The sequence below is a fragment of the Microtus oregoni genome, unplaced genomic scaffold, assembly GCF_018167655.1.
Source record: "Microtus oregoni isolate MIOR12 unplaced genomic scaffold, Mior012 000045F_ref0000178, whole genome shotgun sequence".
Taxonomy (NCBI): domain Eukaryota; kingdom Metazoa; phylum Chordata; class Mammalia; order Rodentia; family Cricetidae; genus Microtus; species Microtus oregoni.
Window position 1 is genome coordinate 5,955,716 of NW_024543219.1, and position 23,568 is coordinate 5,979,283.

General features: G+C 41.3%; 1 pseudogene; it reads right to left on the reverse strand.

Annotated features, from left to right (window-relative positions):
* Positions 1-23,309, reverse strand: part of LOC121434897 — a 56,465-nt pseudogene extending 33,156 nt beyond the window's left edge.
* Positions 23,310-23,568: the final 259 nt, after the last annotated feature.

Sequence of the window (23,568 nt, forward strand, 5' to 3'; positions counted from 1 at the left end):
CGATGACTTCAGTGAGTTGGATAAATACCCACAAGTAGAAAAGCTGAATCATGGGCAATCCTTCCTTTCTTTTTTATCTTTCTTTCTTTTAAAAAATATTTTATTCAAACCTTCTTATGAAATATATTTTGATCTTATTTCAGCTCTCCACCTACCCAACTTCATGATATCTCTTCCTCGGTTTCTCTCCAATAAAAAAACAAAAACAAAAGTTTTTAAAAAGCAAAAAAAAAAAAAAAAAACTAATAAGAACAAAAATAGCAAAAAAAAAAAACGAAGCAAAAAGGCCCATTTTGTATGGAGTTCAGGGTCAGGGACCTGTTATAAGTGTGATTGATTATACCTAGTGACCCTCTATTTGGGGGAAACTGAGTTTCCCAATCAATTGCAAATAGCTTCTTTGTTAGGGCTGAGAACACATTCACTTCCCCTTCTCAGTATTTGGATTTTTCCATTTTGAACCTTTGCAGGTTTTGTGCATTCTGCCACTATCTCTGAATTCATCTGTGCATCAGTCCTGTTGTGTCTGGAAAACCCTGTTCCTTGGAATCATTCACCACCTTGGGCTCATCTTTCCACCTACTCTTCTAAATAGGTCCCTGAACTTTGAGGGGAATACTTTGATAAATACATCACGTTTAGGACTGAGTGTCCCAGTGATTCTCACTCCATGTACATTGTCCAGTGAGTGTCTGTGTTAATTCCCATCTACTTACTGCTAGAAGAACCATCTTTGATGAGGTTTGGGCACTGGTCTATGGGTAAAGCATGTGTATACTGATATTCTTGGTGGTTATATCAACACACAAATTTTACCAACAGTGTATAATGGTAGAATTATGAGGAGGGGATTTCTGATTCTCAATGGCTGTATTTTCAGCAAATTTGAGCAAAATGGGGAAGTGTTTCCTGTGTCAGAAATAGCTGTAGACAAAGTGTTTCTGAGGGGTGGAGCCTGTTGAAAGAACTGAGGTGCTCCTGAAGGCAGATTGAGTGTTCTGTGGGGAGATAAAAGGCCACTGGAGATCTCACGAGCTCCGGTCTAGGAAGAATGGAAAAGATCCAGAAAGTATAATTCTTAGTCCTCGCCCTTCACCTAGCATGTGAGTAATGAAGGAGAAACCCCAAGATGTGTGTGTGTGTGATTAACGTGGAGGCATGAGAAATTGGGGTACCAGACAAAAGCAGGCATGTCAAAACATAAACAGGAAATACATATCTGGGAACCTAATGACATCTGTTATTTCTCTACACAGGGGTGAGTGGTCAGTAGAGGGGAAAACCTGACCAGCAGCAGGTGAGACAAAGTCCCCAATCTCTGACAGTCTGGGAAGGAGAGACCTCAGTTCTGAACTGCACTTATGAGAACAGTGCATTTGACTACTTCCCATGGTACCGGCAGTTCCTTGGTGAAGGCCTTGAATTCCTGATAGCCATAAATTCAGTGTCAAATAAAAAGGAAGATGAACGATTCACAGTCTTCTTCAGGAAAAGTGATAAACAGCTCTCCTTGCACATCAGAGATTCTCAGCCTGGAGACTCAGCAACCTACTTCTGTGCAGCAAGTGCACAGTGCTCTCCAGGCACCTGCAGCCCTCACCAAAACCTGCAGCTGTGCTCCAGCATAGCCCTGCTGTAGGGCTGAGCCAGGCAGAGGTGCAGAGGAGTTTTCATCTGCAGTGGCAGGTGACTGGTGATGCAGTGAACTTAAGGATTAGACTCATTCAGGCCACAGACAGACCAAGGAGACTTCACGGTTTGCTTTCCCCCAGTCTCCCTTTGCTCTTCAGGTACCACTGGAGTTTTAGATCTATTTCCTTAATTGGTCTACTTGAATTGTTTACTGAGTATAAATAATTCTTTGTGAGGTTGGTTTGTACCAACTGTAAATTACACAAGGTCCTATTTCCCTGCACACTTGTTGTTAATGGGCGGCTATTAAAGCTCAATATCAGTAGACTTTGTGGTGCCTGTGGTAGGAATCACACAGAATTGCCTTTTACCTTAATTTCCTCTGATGGTCAGAGAAGTCGTGATTTATGTGACCACCAATCAATCACTTCTACTCCCTCCTGTTTGATCTGCCTCTTATATTCTCATCTACCTTTAAGAAATTCAATATGTTAAAGGAGGCCAACACCAGGATGCAGATGTGTTTACAAAAGACATATGACATCAGCGGAAGGAATGAAGTTTATCCACATAACAAAATACATAAATTTCACCAAATAAGTTTTTCCCATGTCATTTTTACAGACGAATCAAAAAATACAACGTTGAGAGGAAAAATCAAATGTCAGAATGAGAAATATTTGCTCTCTTCCCTCTTTGGGCACATAACTTCTCCCAGCTCAGCCTATCTGGACACTGGGACTGAATCCTTTGGGCAACCGAGCTGGCGGGAGGGAGGTCCTTTGTTTCAATAGCCTGCCTGCAGCAAACAAGGTAGGTGCTTTGTTACAAGCTACCCAACCAGCACGGAGATCTGATCTTGGCACCAGGAGAGCCATCATTGGGAGCTATGTAGTAATAGGGGCGGCGGGGCTGCATTCCCAGCACCCCGGCCGCCTGCTCGGCTAGCTTATGCCCCAAAATAATTACACAGACACTGTATTCTTTTAAGCACTGCTTGGCCCTTTAGCTCTAGCACTTACAGGCTAATTCTCACATCCTGATCAACTCATCTCTAATAATCTGTGAGAACCGGTCTTACCAGGAAGATTCTAGCCTAGTCCATCCTGGGTCGGAGCTTCATCCCAGGAGCGGGGCATGGCGTCTCTCTCAGGCGTCTGCTCCCGAGAGAGCTGTGGAGTCTCTGAGCTCACTTCCTCTTCCTCCCAGCGTTCTGTTCTGTTTACTCCTCCCACCTATCCTCTAACCAATAAAATGGGCCAGGGCAGTTCCTTTATTAGCCAATGACCTTCCTCCATCATTTCCCCCTTTTCGGTTTAAACAAAAAAAAAAGGCTTTAACATAGCAAAATTACATATAACAAAACAGTTATCAAGTAAAAGTTACAATAACCTTTATCATCACTAAGGAAAACTATAACTATAACTAACTATTCTTAACTCCATCAAAGACTCCAGAAAGATATAATATTACCTAAGTAAACAAGAACTAAGAAACTTCAAACTCTAGAAATGACAAAGACATCTCGCTGCCTGGACAGTCACCCAAAGTTCTTTTGTACCGTTGGGGCATCCATCTTCAGCCTTCAGGCCCATGGTATCCAGCAGACATTTCCATAAAGCAGGAAAATTCAAAGTCAGTTCAGTCACTATCTGTTGTGTCCTGCAGAATGTCTCGCAGACTCTTTCATGAATCAGGAACCCTGAAAGATCATCTCACTTTAGGCAAGTTCAGTAGTCCTCTCTCTGTGGGTTCTCTATGTCTAGTTTATGCAATAGTCCAGGCAAGAGCAGTTTCTTGCCCAAATGGCTATCAAACTCCATAACGAGCCTCTTTGATGCCCATCTTCCTCTTGAAGTAGATTGGTGCTGCCAGGAGCAGAGTGTCTCATTGTCATGAAAAGTCCTAAGTTATTAAAACATTTTAAATGCCATATTCTATAATCTTTGAAAAACATGAAGAATGCCTAACTAAAATATATCTACGCACATCTAGAAAATATTAACTAACATGACTACAAACTTGACTATTATTTATGATTATCCATCAACAACCTATATTTCCTAATTATACATTGCATTTTAATAATGAACTACACAATCACAATACCTTAATCAATAACAGAAATACATATACATATAACAAAATTGACCGTAAATCTCTATCAATGAAGCAAAATCTATACTAATGCAAATTATTCATACCTATATCATATCCCCCTTTAAACATAAAGAAGATTTATAAACATTTTTTGGGAATATGGGCGCAGTTATTTCTCTCCAAACTGCTTCCTGCTGAATGGGGGCGTCGTTAATTAGGTCTTTCATGGTATAACCTGTGTGCTAGTTTCATCTCAGTTGGCAGTTGAGTGAAACAATTTTCTGAAGGTGTTCACGCCAACCCTTCAGGAGGGCATGGTCCATCATTACAAATCGGAATAGAAGAAATGAACAGGGTCTCATCCTCTATGAAAACAAAATAAGAAACTCCTTTCCAAAGCATCATGTACTTAGATCCAAATTTCAAAGTCAAGGCATCAAAATATCTATGTTGGATTAGTTCAGCAGCATTTATAAATAAATATCTTTCAGCAGCTGTTGCTCCTTCCTCAGCATTCAAACAATTCAAAGAGAGCATAATAGCATACAGTATCAAAATTCTCTGTATATTTTCCATCTTTGTGCGCTTTATTTTAACCTCTATTTCATTTATTTTTACTTTTATTTTTTATTCTCTGTATATCTTTCTTCTGAACTAGCTCTTGTAGACCAGGCTGGTCTCGAACTCACAGAGATCCGCCTGCCTTTGCCTCCTGAGTGCTGGGATTTAAAGGCGTGCGCCACTACTGCCCGGCTATCTTTGTCCTGGAATAACTCTGTAGATAAGGCTGTCCTTGAACTCTCAGAGATTCGCCTGTCTCTGCCTCCCAGGCATTGGGATTAAAGGTGTATGCTACTACACCTTGAACTCACAGAGGTCAATCTCCCTCTGCCTTCCAAGTGTTGGGATTAAAGGTGTGTACTACCACACACAACAACTCTCTTCCTTTTTTGTTTTTTAATTTAAGAACTTCAACTTTTAGTCTGCATATATTTTTAAGACACTGTAAACCATTTAAAAATTTTCTTTGTCTTTGAATCTCTCTTTACTGTATATCTCTCTTTTTCTGACCACATGAGTCTTTAATTTACCAAGCAATATCAGTAGGATTAAAGGGGTGGCTTTGCCGGCTAGATGTAGCCCATTCCTTAGCTTTCCAGCCTCATGGCTGAGGTACTGGCTGTAGCCATGTTTACTGCCACAACTCTATGGCATTTCAAGGTGCCTGCCAGCAAGCCAGCTTCAGCAGCCTGTGCTTGCAAACCGCACTAACCGCCTGCGTAAAAGAGTCAGAGTTTGCCCTGGCAGGACAGCCCAGAAAGCTGGCATTTTTAAACAGCGCAGCTTTTTTCCTGCTACGGCTGAAAACCGAAAAGCATGCGTCAGCTTTTCCTCAACACTATTTAAGTGTTTTGTGGCAGGACCTCTTAATGAGCTGCAGGGTTTTGCAGCTAAAGCTGAGTCAGGAAGCTTCTCTTAGATGAGAGCACTTGCTTGCCTCTAGCAAGCAGAGTGCCACAAATGCTTTAAAGCCAGAGTTCACGCTGGCAGCACAGCCCCAAGAAGCTGTGCTTTAAAATGACACAGCGTTTTTTCTGCTTCTGTTGCCAAATCAGGAAATCTCTCTACAGCACACCACGAACAAACAGCAAAAATCTGTGTTAAACTCTCTCTCCCTTATTTTTAAGCCTTCTCAGGTTTTTTAAGTGGGTTTAGTACATCACGTTGGGCGCCATTTGTAGTAATAAGGGCAGTGGGGCTGCGTCCCCAGCGCCCCGGCTGCCTGGCTAGCTTATACCTGAAATAACAACACATAAACTGTATTCATTTAATCACTGCTTGGCCCATTTCTATCTAGCATCTTCTAGGCTAATTCTCACATATTAATTTAGCCCATTTCTAATCATCTGTGTAGCACCCCTAGGTGCACTTACCAGGAAGATTCTAGCCTATGTCCATCCTGGGTCGGAGCTTCATCGCTTGCGTTTGCCTGGGAGCTGGGAGCATGGCATCTCTCTGAGGCATCTGCTCCCGAGAGGAGAGCCGTGGAGTCTGATCTCACTTCCCCTTCCTCCCAGCGTTCTATTCTGTTTACTCCTCCCACCTATCTTCTAACCAATGAGGGCCAAGAAGTTTCTTTTTATTTAACCAATGACCTTCCTCCATCATACCTGGATTAAGGAAGAAATAAAGAAAGAAATTAAAGTCTTCCTGGAATTCAATGAAAATAAAGAAACAACATATTCAAATTTATGGGGCACTATGAAAGCAGTCCTAAGAGGAAAGTTCATAACACTAAGTGCCGACTTAAAGAAAACAGAGAAAGCACACATTGGATATTTAACAGCCCACCTGAAAGCTCTAGAAAAAAAAAGAAGAAGCAGACTCACCTAGGAGGAGTAGAAGACTGGAAATAATCAAACTGAGGGCTGAAATCAACAAAATAGAAAAAAAGAAAACAATCCAAAGAGTCAATGAAACAAAAAGCTGGTTCCTGGAGAAAATCAACAAGATTGATAAACCCCTATCCAAACTAATCAAACCGCAGAGAGAGAATATGAAAATTAATAAGATCAGAAATGAAAAGGGAGACATAACCACATACACAGAGGAAATTCAGAGAATCATTAGATCTTACTACAAAAGCCTGTATGCCACAAAACTGGAAAATGTAAAAGAAATGGACACTTTTTAAGATAAATACCATTTACCAAAGTTAAACCAGGACCAGGTGAACAATCTAAATAGACCTGTTAGTCGCGAAGAATTAGAAGCTGTTATCAAAAACCTCCCTACCAAAAAAAGCCCAGGACCAGATGGTTTCAATGCGGAATTCTACCAGAACTTCCAAGAAGACCTAATACCTATACTCCTTAATGTATTTCACAATATAGAAACAGAAGAGTCATTGCCAAATTCCTTTTATGAAGCTACAGTTACTCTGATAACAAAACCACACAAAGACTCCACCAAGAAAGAGAATTAAAGGCCAATCTCACTCATGAACACAGATGCAAAAATCCTCAACAAAATACTGGCAAACTGAATCCAAGAACACATCAGAAATATCAACCATTATGATCAAGTAGGCTTCATCCCAGGGATGCAGGGCTGGTTCAACATACGAAAATCTATCAATGTAATCAATCATATAAAAAAAGTGAAAGAAAAAAACCATATGATCATTTCATTAGATGCTGAAAAAGCGTTTGACAAAATTCAACATCCCTTTATGATAAAAGTCTTGGAGAGATTAGGGACACAAGGGTCATACCTAAATATAATAAAAGCAATATACAGAAAGCAGACAGCTAACATCAAATTAAATGGAGAGAAACTCAAAGCCATCCCACTAAAATCAGAAACACGACAGGCTGTCCACTCTCTCCATACCTCTTCAATATAGTGCTTGAAGTTCTAGCAATAGCAATAAGACAACATAAGGTGATCAAGGGGATCCGAATTGGAAAGGAAGAAGTTAAATTTTCGTTATTTGCAGATGATATGATAGTCTATATAAGCGACCCCAAAAACTCCACCAAAGAACTCCTACGGCTTATAAACACTTTTAGTAATGTGGCAGGATACAAGATCAACACCAAGAAATCAGTCGCCCTCTTATACACAAAGGATATGGAAGCAGAGAGGGAAATCAGAGAAGCTTCACCTTTTACAATAGCCACAAACAGCATAAAATATCTTGGGGTAACTCTAACCAAGGAAGTGAAAGATCTATTTGACAAGAACTTTAAGGCATTGAAGAAAGAAATTGAAGAGGATACCAGAAAATGGAAGGACCTCCCCAGCTCTTGGATTGGGAGGATCAACATAGTAAAGATGGCAATTCTACCAAAGGCAATTTATAGATTCAATGCAATCCCCATCAAGGTCCCATCAAAATTCTTCACAGATTTTGAGAGGACAATAATCAACTTTATATGGAAAAACAAAAAAACCCAGGATAGCCAAAACAATCCTATACAATAAAGGATCTTCTGGAGACATTACCATCCCTGACTTCAAACTCTATTACAGAGCTATAGTGATGAAAACAGTGTGGTACTGGCATAAAAAGAAAGAAGCCAACCAATGGAATTGTATAGAAGACCCGGATTTTAACCCACAAACCTATAATCACCTCATTTTCGATAAAGGAACTAAAAGTTTACAATGGAAGAAAGAGAGCATCTTCAACAAATGGTGCTGGCACAACTGGACGTCAACCTGTAGAAGAATGAAAATAGACCCATATCTATCACCATGCACAAAACTCAAGTCCAAATGGATCAAAGACCTCAATATCAATCTGAACACACTGAACCTGATAGAAGAGAAAGTGGAAAGTACCCTACAACATATGGGCACAGGCGATCACTTCCTATGTATAACCCCAGCGGCACAGACATTAAGGGCAACATTGAATAAATGGGACCTACTGAAATTGAGAAGCTTCTGTAAAGCAAAGGACACTGTCACTAAGACAAAAAGGCAACCTATTGACTGGGAGAAGATCTTCACCAACCCCGCAACAGACAAAGGTCTGATCTCCAAAATATATAAAGAACTCAAGAAACTAGACTTTAAAATGCTAATTAACCCAATTAAAAAATGGGGCACTGAACTGAACAGAGAATTCTCAACAGAAGAATTGCAAATGGCCAAAAGACACTTAAGGTCATGCTCAACCTCCTTAGCAATCAGGGAAATGCAAATCAAAACAACTTTGAGATATCATCTTACACCTGTCAGAATGGCTAAAATCAAAAACACCAATGATAGCCTTTGCTGGAGAGGCTGTGGAGGAAGGGGTACCCTCATCCATTGCTGGTGGGAATGCAAGCTTGTGCAACCACTTTGGAAAGCAGTGTGGTGATTCCTCAGGAAATTTGGGATCAACCTACCCCTGGACTCAGCAATACCACTCTTGGGAATATACCCAAGAGATGCCCTATCATATGACAAAAGCATTTGTTCAGCTATGTTCATAGCAGTATTATTTGTAATAGCCACAAACTGGAAACAACCTAGATGTCCTTCAATGAAAGAATGGATTAAGAAAGTGTGGAATATATACATATTAGAGTACTACTCTTCGGTAAAAAACAATGACTTCTCTAATTTTGCATGCAAATGGATGGAAATAGAAAACACTATCCTGAGTGAGGTAACCCAGACCCAAAAAGATGAACATGGGATGTACTCACTCATAATTGGTTTCTAGCCATAAATAAAGGTCAGTGAGTCTATAATTTGATATCCTAAAGAAGCTAAAAAAGAAGGTGAACCCAAAGAGAAATATATAGTTATCCTCCGGGCTATGGGAAGTAGACAAGATAGCCGGGCAAAAAACTGGGATCTTGGGGGTGGGGCGGGATGGGGGTAAGGGGAGATGGGGAGAGAAAAGTGAGAAGGGGATGATGGAAGGAACTTGGGAAAACGGGATGATTGGGATAAAGGAAGTTTGGATAGGGGAGCAGGGAAGTACATATCTTAGTTAAGGGAGCCACCTTAGGGTTGGCGAGAGTCTCGAACCTAGAGTGGCTCCCAGGTGCCCAGGGCGATGTCCCCAGTTAGTTACTTGGGCAGCTGAAGATAGGGAACCTGAAATGATCCTATCCTATATCCATACTGATGAATATCTTGCATATCACCATAGAACCTTCATCTGGTGATGGGTGGAAATAGAGACAGAGACCCACACTGGAGCACCCGACTGAGTTCCCAAGGTCCCAATGAGGAGCAGAAGGAGGGAGAACATGAGCAAGGAAGTCAGAACCACGAGGGGTGCACCCACCCAATGAGACAGTGTTGCTGATCTATTAGGAGCTCACCAAGGCCAGCTGGTCTGTGACTGAAAAAGCAAGGGATAAAACCAGACTCTCTGAACATCGCGGACAATGAGGGCTGATGAGAAGCCAAGGACAATGGCACGGTTTTTTTTTTTTTTTTTGGGTTTTTCGAGACAGGGTTTCTCTGTGGTTTTGGAGCCTGTCCTCGAACTAGCTCTTGTAGACCAGGCTGGTCTCGAACTCACAATGATCCGATCCTACTTCATGTTCTGGCTTTGTGGGATCCTAACCAGTTTGGATGTTTACCTTCCTAGACCTGGATGGAGGGGGGGGGGACCTTGGATTTTCCACGGGGCAGGGAACCCTGACTGCTCTTCGGACTGGAGAGGGAGGAGAGGGAGGAGGAAAAAAGTAGGAGGAGGGGGAGAGGGGCGGGACGAGGGGGAGGGAAATGGGAGGCTGGGAGGAGGCGGAATTTTTTTTCTTTTCAATAAAAAAAAGAATGAGAAATATTTCATCACACTATGTATAAAAAACTTCTAAACTATAAATTAAATGTTGTATTTCATATTCTCAAATTCTATCATTATTATAGTTCTTTTGCTGTTGTTAGCATGTGTGTTGTGTGTACTTGCCACAGCGCACCCATGGAGGTCAACGGGCAGCTTTACAAAATCAATCCTACCCTTCCTGTCACCTGAGTTCCTAGGGTTGAGCACAGGTCACCAGGCTTTCAGGACAAATGCTTGATGTGGGATTTCCCTCTGTTCTGTGCATATGTTTTATTACCATTGGTTAATAAAGAAACATTTTTGGCCTATGACAGGGCAGAACAGAGCTAGGCAGGAAAACAAAACTGAATGCAGGGAGAAAGAAGGTGGAGCCAGGGAGACACCAAGTAACTGCCAAGGTAAAGAGATGCCAGAATCTTCGTGGTAAGTCACAGCCTTTTGGCAATACATAAATTAATAGAAATGGGTTAATTTAAGATATAAGAGCTAGCTAGAAATATGCCTGAGTCATTGACCAAACAGTGTTGCTATTAATACAGTTTCTGTGTGATTATTCGGGTCTGGAGAGCCGTGAAATGAATGAGTAGTCTCTGTTTACACATGCTTTCCACACTGGCCCACCTCACAAGGTTTATATATTGCTTTCTAATGTGTATCTATAAGTAGATATTACAAATGCCCTGGTTAGAAACTTCCCAGTAATGATTTCTCTTTGGACACAAAGAAGAAAGTATAGTGGCATTTCATTTGTATTTTAATAAATGAAGCTTGCCTGAAGATCAGAAAAGTACAACAGCCAAAATGGCCAGCCTTATAGACCAGGCAGCAATGACACACACCTTTAATCCCAGTAGCCACAATGACACAGACCTTTAATCCCAGTAGCCACAATGACACGTACCTTTAATTCAAGTAGCCACACTATCTTGCCATAGAAACCAGGCAGTAGTGGTTCACACCCTTAATCCCAGAACTGGAGAGGATTATAAAATTGGAGAAGACAGCTCCCAGTCTCAGTCTCATTCTGAGGTTTCCTGGAGGAAGGATCACCGTTTTCAGACTGATGTTGACGTAAGAGTCAATGGCTGGGTGCTTTGCTTTTCTGGTCTTTAGGTTGAACCCCAATATCTGTCTTTGAGTTTTTATTAATCATACTTCAAGAAAGGAGTTACTGTTGCCCAAATTCTAATTGGTTTTCTACAGAATCCTCAGATCGAAGTGAGCAATATCCTGTCTCTCTGAGTCCTCAGACCAAATGCTCTGAGCTCCTGTCTCCTCTCACTTTATATTTCTCTCTCTGCCCAGCCATAGCCCTTCCTGTCTCCATATCCCTAATATTGGGATTAAGGTGTGTGACTCCCAAGTACTGGGATTAAGCTGTGAGCCACTAGTGCCTGGCTCTGTTTCTTTTTGAGACTGGAGCAGGATCAGTGTAGTAAAACCCAGGGTGGCCTTGAATTCATAGAGATCCTCTACCTCTGCCTCCCAAGTGCTGGGATTAAAGGTGTGTGCCACCACTGTCTGGCCTCAATGACTAACCAGGGGATTAGCTCCACACTCTGATCTTCAGGTAAGCTCTATTTGTTAGATCACAAACAAAATATCACCACAAATTACTAATATGTGTGTGTGTGTGCATGTGTGTGTGTATTGTAAAAAAAGAAAAGAGAGAGAAGGAGGTCTTCAAGAAGCAGAATAATTCACTAGCTGCTAAGTATTATTGCTAAGTGCAAAGGTATAATATATAATGTACTGTACTTTAAATTTGAACATTGTATATTTTAAATTATTTAACCTATATATTTTTTTAAAATTTAGTGTGTGTGTGTGTGTGTATGCATGTGTGTGTGTGTGTGTGCGTGCGCATGTATGTCTAAGTGGGCAAATACTTGGTCCACATATGAAGTTTGGAAAGCATCTTGTGGCATGGGTTCTCTCCTTCCTTCCATGTTGTGGGTTCCAGGGAATGAACTAAGTTCATCAAACTAACAGGCAGGTGCCTTACCCCTTGAGCCATCTCACAGGTCTTAGATCTTTTTACTTAATAGGAGCAGCTGTAGTCGTTATGGCCCCCAGCAGTGCACAAGATGGAGGAAGGACCTTTCATGGCCTAACATTGCAAGATGTACTTTCATGATGCCACTTATATGTCAACAAAAATTCCACTGGAAAAAAACTTTAAATGTATTCATTGCATGCAGTTCAGGGTTCTGGTAGCCCCCAGATACCTAGGAGCCTAAGGCAGGAAAAGTAATTTATTTCTAGGAATTGTAGGCTAACCTGCCTCTAATTAAATTCAAAGACTGTACAAGGAAAATGGAACTAAACCTAAAGAATGAGGGAGTTGCTAAACTTAAAATGCACAACATATAGTATCTCTTCACAAATGCATAATTCATAGATTTCAATATGCAAAAAAAATCTAGAAAATCAAATCAATTGACTCTTCGCAGTAAGAGATGTGTCACAAATGCCCGTGTTTTGTTCAAAGATTTACATTACTGTCAAGTTTAAAACAGATCAGAAACTTGAACAGTGTGTGTGGGGGGGGGAGGCTTGCATGCATGCGTGTATCTGTAGAAAAGTCTTCATTGGATTGGCATTGTAGCATGATCAATAAAAATCCAGAGACAGATACTGGGGTTCAACCTGAAGGTCAGAAAAGCAAAGAGAAACAGCCACTGGCTCTTACCTCTACCTCAGTCCATATGGCAATCCTGCCTCCAGGGATCCTCATAATGAGACTGTGTCTGAGAGCTGTCTCCCTTCTTATATTCCTCTCTAGGGCTGGGATTAAAGGCGTGCACCACTGCCACCCAGTTTCTATGGCTAACTAGTGTGATTACTGGGATTAAAGGTGTGTGTCGCCAATGGTCTATAATGCTGACCAGGCAGCTGTTTTACTCTCTGATCTTACTTATTAAAATACAAATGAAATATCACTACAAGAAAGCATACAAGTAAGATAGATATGATACCTTGGCTACAGTGTTCTCATAACCAGGATGAAGCAGGGAGGACTGGAAAGCTCTGGGCAGCACAGCAGGAGTCTGTGCTTGATAAGAAATATGAGGTTGAAAATTTTATAAAGGAACCAGAGAGTCTGTGAGGTCAGAATTATATTAGAATATATATTGTTCTATATTATATATCATAGAATATTATATATTAATATATTAGAATATATTATAATAGCCTAGCCATTGCCACTTTGGTGTCGTCATATGGTGGCCAAGTATAATTCAGTTTTTGTGGTCTGGGAATTAACATAAATTCCTTCATCAGATGTGCTTTCAGTTTATAGTCAAAGTCTGTCACTGTCTCAAGAGAAAAGTATTTATTTTGGACAATGCTAACATAGTCAAAGTTTTGACAGTGAAAGATCATTTGCAGAGGGCTTTCATTTTCCTGAAAACTATAACAACTTCAGAATTCCATCAAACATGCTCCCATGGCAATGAGTGACATCACTGAGCATCTGGTCACAAAGGCTCCTCCATTCTCATGCTTCTCCTTCCCCAGACTTCTGCTAGATTCCCACAGCACTGTGTCATCACAATCAGCCTTTGCTGGGCCATTGGCTCTCCAGGACACAACCAGAGACTTCAGCCTCACAAGCCTGTTTTGATGTCATTTGTCTGAGCAGATATTTGGCTCATATAAAGGCCCAGTGGTTTGAGGGTGAGAAGAAAAGAAGGCGTGGGTGCAAATTTCTGGTGTGTCTTTGCAGGGAAGTCATGGTTGGTGATCATGTTTCACCTTCAAACAAACCAGAGTCAGAGCAGTTGAAACCTGATTAACTATGAGCAACATTTGGAGATTTCATAATATTTTGTTTCAGGAAAACCTCTCAGAACTTATACAGATTAACTTAATAAACATTTTCTAAACTTCCTTTATTGTTTATCTTTGTTCTTTGTATTCAAGATTTTACTTTTAGTTGTTTATTTGTGTGTACATGGTTGTTTGTGTGAGTATACAAGCATGTGTTGAGGGAGTGGTTTCTGGGCATGGTTTTGTTGAGGCAAGAAAAGGGTGTCAGATTCCTTGGAGTGACAATGATTAAAATGACTCATGAAACATGGTTACTGACAACCACGAAGATTAAGTCAATTAAAAATTTTAAGTCCTTTTGGTTGGTGGTCAGACAAAGAGTGGGCTCATGCCTCTGAAAGTCTCTTAGTGCACAAGTTCAGGGGTACAGATATTTTAAAGGAAAATCCACACAAACCATACTTTACATCAAAGTTAGAGGAAAGTAGCATCAAAATACTCTTGAAATAATCATTCCTGGTAGAGCAAAGTATTTATTTTAGACATAACATGCCAATTATTTTTTACTTAGATCTTTTCTAGTTATTTTAGTTTACTTAATTATTTCAGTTAATATATATCTGGATTATGTCCAAGATTATGGAAATCTCAAATGTGTTGCCAAGGCAGGCATGAGCATTGTGGGGAGGGAAGAGGGCTGAGAACTGTCAAAAACCACAAGCTGAAGCCAGAATTAGAAAACCTTACTGTTGTAGTAATAAGAGCGGGGGGCTGCATCCCTGGCACCCGGCCGCCCCCACGGCTAGCTTTACCCAAAATAATTACACGGAAACTGTATTCTTTTAAACACCGCTTGGCCCATTTCTATCTAGCCTCTTCTAGGCTAGCTCTCGCACCTGGACTAGCCCATTTCTAATAATCTGCTGTAGCCCACGAGCTGGTTTACCAGGAATGATCTTAGCCTGCGTCTGCCTGGAGTGGGAGAATCATGGCGACTCCTTGACTCAGTTTCTTTCTCCCAGCATTCTGTTCTGTTTACTCCGCCTACCTATGTTTTAACCTATGAGGGCCAGCCAAGCAGTTTCTTTATTACTTAACCAATGAAATCAACAGATTGATATATGACACTCCCACATCACCTTACCTTAGCCGTTTCAGTAATAAGCAGTTGCTGGATGGCCAGCGAACTGAAATCTGAACCCCGATTCTCATGACTGAGCACCAAGTGCTACTAATCACCAACCCATCTCTCAGGCCGTTTATGCTTTAATCTTTACCGGACAGTGTGGCTAGCCAATTAAATCACACAGAAAGGATAAAGAATGTTTCTAATAGGACCAACTTCCAAGCCCAATACAAACTTGGTATATACCTAAATAGCACCTTAGAGTCCATGGGAGAGCCTGCACCTGTTCTGTCAAGAGCATAGAGGAGGAATACAACCCTGCTATGGAGAGCTTCCCAGGATGCTGTGAGCTCCCATGGTCACCTGCTTAGACACAGACACTGGGTTACAGGACATGGGCTACCTGTCAGCCCTCAGCAGCCAAACTGCCAAAGGGGTAGACCTCAAATATCGGTAGAATTTAGAGAAAACCTAGCACTCAGTAAAGAAGGAATATCATTTCAGATGCCAGTGTTTCACAGAAAAATGCACACACTGGTGTGACTTCTTCTTTATTAGACAAAGGATGGAGAGAAGTAAACATACAACAACAATCTGTAAGGCATTAAAGATTGCACACGGCTCATGATGAATCTGACTTTGGGTCACCTGAATATTCCCACTGAACAACACCCATGTGTGCAAAACAGCATCAAGCTCAGGAGGGACAGATTTTCCCATTCTCCCTTTAAGTGTTGCCTCTTTTAACTACCAAGACAGACAGGAAGCAAGTAAAAGTCCGTGGGTAGCTACACTTTTTCCCTCCAAACAAGGAACCTGTGACCTATGATTCTGTTTCTGCTTGAGTCAATGTAAGAAATACAGGGGGCGCACATGCACACTGCCAAGGACTCATTGAATACTGAGCTGAGGCAAAGCACACACTGGTACAGAGGGACATATCCTGCGTGCCTCCCCACAGCCTGTTCTTCGTGTTGGTGGCCTTGGCCTCCTCTGGTATGGGTGTTTCACATATAGCTAAGGATATGTTAAGCAGAAAGCATTGCCTCAGGCATGCAGTAAATCACATGGACCTGAGGGGATACAGGGATTAGACAAAAGCAAGCAGAATGTGTCTTCAATTAGGTTTGTCTAGGTGTTAAAATAATCTAATCCTAAACTGTTTCATTCACATCACATAGGAGGGTTGTATTCCTCCTCTATGCTCTTGACAGAACAGGTGCAGGCTCTCCCATGGACTCTAAGGTGCTATTTGGGTATATACCAAGTTTGTATTGGGCTTGGAAGTTGGTCCTATTAGAAACATTCTTTATCCTTTCTGTGTAATTTAATTGGCTAGCCATACTGTCCGGTAAAGACAGTATGTGCTTTTTTAATTGCAGACCAGAAAGTGACTGACGTCCAACCAGCCCAAGCAGGAAGAAAGAGGAAGAAGTCACCCTAGTACATTCATAGGAGACACAGCAGATCCTGCACCATCTTTACTGGCATAACTCTCTGAGTGCAGAGATGGTTTTCCTTATTGCCCAGTTCTCTTCATCTTGTCAGAATGAAAGGAGTCAGCGGCCACTATTCCATCTTCTTGCAGAATCCAGCAAAGTCCATCAGCCTGATCATTTTAGCCTCACAGCTGGAACATCCCATGAATTATTTATGTCTCTCTGGGAACCGGCTCACTGTATTTGAAATGACAGCACAAGAGGAATAAATGTGGGCGCTCCATGAGCACAGCCTCTCTCAGGGAGCCCAGCTGAGAAGCACACCTGCACATCCCAGACAAGAAGGTCCTAATCATGGCTGATTCATCTGCAATCTCCATCAGAAGTATGTTTCTAAGTAAAACACCCTTCTACAGAATCTGGATATAATCATTGTAGGCAACTTATTACAATACATTTTCTTGAATATATTTAAAATTATTAAAATTAGATCAGAAAAAAACATATATAGTGTTTCCTACAGCTTGGAAGCTTGCGTCATAATTATTTAAAGGGCTAGTTTCCCTTTAAGGTGGTAATAGTGCATACCTAGGTATCCAGAATAAAAAACTAAATAATTTCCTTGTGAAAATTACCATTATGACTGAAGTAGTCAGATATTAATATAAGGAATTCAACCATAAAATTACTGGAGGTGACTGGGTAATGCCTGCAAATCTTTACGTTTGCATCTGGCACTGAACCTGAGGCACTGAAGGTAGCTAGACCAGCAGCTGGGAAGGACAGCTGCATGAGGGCAGTACTGGGCTACTGAGTTGTGTGAAAGTACAATGAGACCAAAAGACAATTGGAATCTAGAAGGACAAACCTCCTTGCTTCCTCAGTCTCTCTTGTTTGGGTGAACTTCAGAAGAAGTCATGCAATTGGGCCACATGCTACACACAGAACTGACAGCGTATGAGCTGTCCAGCCTGAGCTATTCCTACTGAAGGTGAAGCTGAGAGAACTGCCTGGGACCCAGATCTTCAGAGTCATATAAAACATAAATACTGTATTACTCCAGTCTTCCAAGACTTCTATACTCTGTTCCTTCATGTCCAACCCTGAAGCAGAGCCACACAGGGAAGGGGATTCTGGAAAATCTGTTCCTAGGAAGTTTAAGTTGAGGCTCTAAAGCTACCACAGGACTTCTGGGTGAGATGTCAGATTAGGAGATGTGTTTATGTGACAAAGATTTAAGGCAGAAACACAATAGATCCTATTCACATAAGACAAAGACAAAAAAACAAACAAGCAAGCAAAAACAGAAATCAACTAAAATGGGAATTAGAAACCGCTAAATGTCCAATCAGCGGTGAGTGGTAGCCACTAAACTCGCCACATGCCAGAGCTGGAGGGAGAGAAAATCCAGGCTTCAGTAATGCAGCCAGAGGCTAGATTGGGCATGCACAGAGACCCAGCAGAAGCAGAGCAGGCACTGGAGAAGGAAACAGAATGTGAAGTAAGAACCTGAAGCTGAGACTGGTAGAATTAAGTTAGAGAAGGCCCTCTCCCCTCCATTACCTAGAAGAGGAACACTGTATCACAAAACACGTGCTGTGGGAACTGGCACCATACATACCATGGAAGCTCAACAATGGTGAACTCAGCACGGCAACGGTAACTCAGTGGTAGAGCGCTTACCCCATAAGCTAACACCCTAGGTTTAATGCCCAGAACCACAAGGAAAAAGATGACCGAAGGTAAAGTCAGTTGTTCAGTCTTTCCATGTACCCTAAGAGCATTAGTCAGAGAAAGATTTGTGTGCAGAGGTCCCCAGACTCCAGGGACAAGGTGCGACTTGCCAGTAGAAGAGTTTGTATCTGGAAATTCTAGCAGAAAGTGGTCTTGGTCACAGAAATCCTCATCTGGAAGGACACACTGACATAACTGGTTTAGATTAATCAGACCATCAACCTTCTGACCATCTATGAAGACTGAGAGGGGAACCACATCACACAGATGAGATTAAAAAACTTGACTGCGTGCATGATGCCTTCAACTTCGTGTTAGTACTAATTCTAATTTTTTTAATTTTTATTTATAATTGCATATAATATATTGATTATATTCCCCACTATCTTCTCCTCTCCCTTCCCCTCTTCTTTCTGACAACTCCCATTCCTACCTTCATGTCTTTTTGTATGTGCTCTCCTGGATTTAACTAGAGTTGTTTGCATTAGCATGAGCGGGAGGTTATTTACCAGTGCAAGGCACCTGACTAGTGGCTACACCTCAGAAGAATATACTGACTCTTGCAGGCAGGCATGAACTCTGCTTACAGTTCCTTCTGGAGTGACGGGGGTCTCATCAGTCCTTCTCCCATCCATGACGGAATGAAGATGAGCCCAAGTTCATGCACGCTATTGTAGGTACCCACTACTGCTGTGAGTTCATGGGTTCAACATCCACAGCACATCCAAAAGACATATGTTTAATTTTCTATTATTATTTGTGGTTTTGTACTTTGGTATGTTATTGTGTTTTAATTTAATTTTGCTGTCAGTGGATTTATGACTGTCCTTGACCTTCCTAACAGTCTCTCTAGTGTGCATAACGATGACCCACATGCGTCCTTTCTCATTTTCATTTTAGCACTTCTGTTGCTCTGTCCCTTTCAGTACTCATTTTGCTCTTTAAATATTAGCTCAAAGGCAATACATTTCTTCCAAGCAGTGCTTAGTGCAGCTGTCACTGAAGTCTGCTGGTGATTCATGTAAAGTTCACCAGTGTCTTCTACTAGAAGTCAACACTGGGCAGACTGTTAAGTCATTATGGCTGGTAATGCAGGCGCTTTTCTGGCTAAGTCGCCAGGAGATACATAAATCCAAGTGAAGCCAGCTCATTAGGAGAACTCGTCTGACACAAAAAAAGAAGGGAAAATAAAAGTTAGAAAACACATCCTTCACATCAGATGCACAGAGCACACGGATAATCACCGATCTACAAGACAAGCACACACTGCAACACACCTGCAAGGTCACAGCTCCTCAGGAGTGGACACCAAAGATAAGCAGACAGCTGGAATGCCAGGAGACAGGTTCAGACTGCCCCTCTGAAAAAAAAGGTTCAATGAAAACAGATAGGACTCAAATTAGCAGATGAACAAAGCAAGGAAATCAATTCAGGACCTAGGCGAGAGAATTATGTGAAGAAAAACTCAGCAAGAAAATTGAGACTCTGAAAATAAACCAGATATAAAGGTTGGCAATGGAGAAATCAAGCAATCAAATAAAGCACAGTGGGGAAGCATCATTAACAGACATGACCAGGCAGAGTGGATTTCAAACGTGTAAAATAATATAATCTGAAACATGGGAAGAAAGAAAAATAATGAATATACCCCAAATTTCCAAGAACTCTGGGACACATTAAAGAAACAAAACTTAGGAACCCAAGAGACAAAAGAGCTGAGATAGTCTGAAAACACAATTTATTCAATTAAAGTGTAGCAGAAAATTCTCCAACACTAAAGAAAGAAATGCAGACACAATCCTAAAAATATTAAGAACAAACCTCTGACATATATGACCAGGCAAACCCTGGGTGAGTCTCAGGAATGCACTGCCCACAAGGCCTTTACCTTCTGTTCAGAAAAGCTGTACTCACAATGAAGTCACTTGGGGTGAGGGGTTGAGGCGGAAGGGTGGGCTGAGTTTTAGACAGGGATTTTAGCTGTGTAGTGTACCATCTCTCTCTGTGGGAAACTGAAGTAGCCCTGTTCTACTTCTCTCAGGGAGAGCTAGAAGATTTTACCTCTCCTGGAGAACTGGAGGATTTCGGCCCTGTACCCCCTCTCTCTGGGGGAGCTGGAGGATTTCCGCCCTGCACCACCTTACTCTCCAGGAGCTGGAGGATTTCACTGTTTACTATCTCTCTGATGCACCTGGAAAACAGAAGATTCGGTGGCAATTACAGATGCAATGAGGGGAGACTTGTTCCTGATGTATGCCTTCCCAGCTCTTGCCACTTTGTACACTAGCATGGCATTTTCTTCCAGACAATTCAATTTTGAAAAACTTTATGAACACTAAATGAAGAGTTAGCCTTTGACTCCAACTCCCCACCACACAACTACATCTGTTGTTCTTCAGGATTTCTCTAATGTTTTCTTGTGTATTCCTAAGCTTCCGTGAAGAAATGCACACACTCCCTTCTTCTTCTTTTTTTTTTGGATTTTTGAGACAGGGTTTCTCCGTAGCTTTTTGGTTCCTGTCCTCGAACTAGCTCTTGTAGACCAGGCTGGCCTCGAACTCACAAAGATCAGCCTGCCTCTGCCTCCCGAGTGCTGGGATTAAAGGTGTGTACCACCACCACCCGTCCACACACTCCCTTCTTACAACTGGTGTGGATTATTATGTGGATTTACTTGTTAATTAATTTTGGGAATGTTGATTAGGAACTGAGGAATAGCTGAGATCTGAATTTTGTTTGAAATTTGATATTTTTATTTCACGTGTATGAGTGTTTTAACTGTTTAAAAATAGACTACAAGAGAGCATCAGATCCTCTGGAACTAAAGTTACAAATGATTGTAGACTACCATGCTTGGTGCTGGGAATTGAATCCCAGGGCCTCTGCAAGAGCATCCAGTGCTCTTAACCACTGAGCCATCTCTCCAGCTCCAGGATCTGAATTTCGAACATTCTTTTTTATTTTCTCTTGTTATCTTTAATAAACTAAAAGACATGCCAAAGGTAGGAGCATGCAACTAGCCACAAACTACATGGGCAGGAAAAATAAATGGGAAAAAGCAGTTTTCAATAATTTTAATAAGTTTAGTCGGTAAGCACTCCAACATTGTGAAACAAAAAGCTGCTGTTACTAAAAGGATAATTGACAGACTGAAGAAGGCCAAGTGTGTGGAGAAAGGGCAAATCTACTGCAGGCACCTGAAAACCCAGTGCTGTAGTGCACCACAGAAAACCTCAAAAGCCCTCTGGAGAATCAGGACTGCCAGAGATTCAGTGTTCCAGGAGGAATTACAAGCATTGCCTAACCCCTCATTACCACTGCCCTGCTGTGTAATTTCACACCATCTCTTAAGACCACCACATCTCATGAAATGAATAAGAATATAAAGTAAATAACATTCCAGCAATGAATTGTTATTTAAAATAAATCTTCCATAAATGCAATAAAATTATTATTATATTTTTTTAATCTGAAGGCAGGTGGGACTGGCAGAATTCATAAAAATATGCAGAATAAAATTTTACGCACATCTAATTTTACAATTGTGTTCAGCAAACACTTCTGGAATAACAGAGGGTTTAAAGAAGGATTCATGAGCAGCAAGGTAAAGTAAGGGCTCTGGTTAAAATATTCGAGATTGGAAGACTTCATAATAGCATCCAAGAAGACAAGAGTCAAAGTCATGGTAGTGTAGCAGGAACCCAGAAGTTTGTGTTCTGTGTTATCAAAGAACAGCTGCACAGGTGATAAAACAATAAGGGCTTTTCAAAATGTCACAACTTCAGTAACTGAAGCCAAAAAAAGACCGTTTAAATGTCTCCTTCAGTTACAAAGATGTCAAGGATACAGAAAAGTAAAGAAATCAATCTCTGCTCAGAGAGAGGGGAAGGTATAAGGGACAAACACCAACTAACGTTCAAAGGCAGAAAATAAAAAGAACATGAACTCATAAGAATCCAGGAAAGCGCAGGATGATATAGTCTAAGTCCTTAGAGTTAACCAAGATTGCTGCAGTTGGCAAAGTTACTTCACATCTCATGAGGAGAGCAGATAAAAGGAGAGAGCTCTTGGGGACTTATCTCATGTCCACCCAGCAAATCCTAAAACCCCCAATTTGAACAAGGAAGGAAGGACAGAACAATAGGCCAACCAACCAGATAATAACCACAAAACCATGGCAAACAGCACACTCCGCTCAATTATAGCATTAAAAGCAAGTGGCATCTAGAAAGGTAGAGGATACCAGGAGAACACGGCCCACAGATTTAACAAAGTAGGGTTTATGGGGTCTTACAGGGACTGCAGTAGCAAACCCAGAGCCTGCCTGTGTGGGTCTATGCTAGCCCCAACTACAGGCAAGAGCCATAGTGCCTGTCTCTGCAATGTGTATATCTGAAAGTGATCAAATGAGTAATACATTAAACGTTTATAAAATCAGCAAGAAAAGAAATAATCATGGTGGAGCTTATCTACTTCACAGATGATACTCACTAAGTAAGCATATAAAAACACAACACATTGTTCATCAAGGGATGAAAGTCAAGCTCCATTTCTGTATGCCAGTTGTGTTCTCAGTATCATGAATACATTACTGCAGCCAGAAAGAAATGACCCTAAGAAGATAAGGGAAAACAAGAACTTTTTCTAATGAATGGATGCTTAAGTTTTCTAGACAGCTCTATCATCAAATCCATATGGAGAGAAGATTAAACAGAAATAACCACGGACCTGGAGATTGAAGGAAGAAATATTTTACTAAGAGAAAGGAAGTTGATATGGTTACCATTAATATGCATGAGAGATTACAATACATATTTCAGAATCTGTTTAATTCAGATGCCAAAATTTCAGTAAGGCAGCTCTTATTTTTCTGTTTTGCTGTTTAGGAATTGAGACACAGCTTTCTCTAACTTTGAGTAGCATCCCAGTCTTGTGAACAGAGTGTAGCACCCAGGCCTCCTAAAATGCAGGAATTTTACAATGGGAAACAGTGGTCTAGAGCAGGGTGGCTGCGTGTCTCCGTGAGACAGTGACCTTTTCAGTTGTAAGTGACCCTAACAATGGAAGAGTGCAATGCCCAGGGATCAGCAGATCTAACATCACTAACTCACCTGTTAGCAGTGCTGAGTGTCCCAGGAGCTTCTTCTGCAGACCTGTGCTGTGCAGCCAGAGGGAAAGGTATCCCAGGAGCACACGGGCACATTTCCCTACCAGGACCTCTGTCCCTTGCCTTTGCCTTGCTTCCCCATAGTGCTGTTCCATTAAATCCCAGCATGGTGACACTCTATACTTCCTGTAAGTCTTGGCTCAAATGCAGCCGCTTGTGAAGACTTTCTCTAAATCTTCCCATGTTCCTCCCTTGAAAACCACCCTGAAAATCAGGCTCTAGCACACTCCAAGTGAGGAAGAAAAAAGTAGTTCTTTTTAAGTTTTTATTTGTATCTTGAATACTTGAATTAGTT